The sequence below is a fragment of the Phalaenopsis equestris genome, unplaced genomic scaffold, assembly GCF_001263595.1.
Source record: "Phalaenopsis equestris unplaced genomic scaffold, ASM126359v1 Scaffold222190, whole genome shotgun sequence".
NCBI classification, from domain to species: Eukaryota; Viridiplantae; Streptophyta; class Magnoliopsida; order Asparagales; family Orchidaceae; genus Phalaenopsis; species Phalaenopsis equestris.
Window position 1 is genome coordinate 1 of NW_018240372.1, and position 713 is coordinate 713.

Consider the following 713-nt stretch of genomic DNA (forward strand, 5'->3'; position numbering starts at 1 on the left):
TAGCAAATGCATTCGTTCATCATCATTGTTACCTTCGTAAGCATTGGATTTACTTGACCGGTTTAGTTGACCTCTCATTAATTTTTTGTTGCTATCCTTATTATTTTGTTTCAATTTTATTTAGCTTTTGCCCTCATTTTGAAAAAAGCATTTACAACACCAACTTTTTTTTTTTTTTTTTTTTTTTTTTTAAAAAATATGCATGCAGTTATGCCTGTGAACGCCATAGAAGGTTTAGGCATTCTGGGCTTGGTGGTGGTTCTTCCCATTTTCCCTACTCTATTGTTTAACTTTTTTTCTTTATGTTGTGAGCATAAATTGTATCCTGGATTCAAAGAAAAGAATTAGGGGTCCCAACGCAGGCCAGTTACAATATTAAATTGGTCAATAAGTTTAGCTCGAACTTTACCCACTCTCAACTTGTCTGACCCGAAACCGTCCGCATAACTCTTTTAATATCTGTGTAATAGTTATTTGGGTGAAGTTCATGTTAATTTGAGAAAGTTTAGGATCAAATTGAACTTGACGGATTAGATTCAATTTCCGGTTGGCAGATCAATCTAAACCCAACTAAAAAAAAAATGATGTGTTCGGATTTTGGACCCAAACCTGTCGGGTCAACTTGAATTCGGATTTTTCAAGTTGAATTCAAATCAAGTGCCGTGTCGGGTAAATTTTTGACACCCCTAAAATGAAGATTGATCATATTTCCT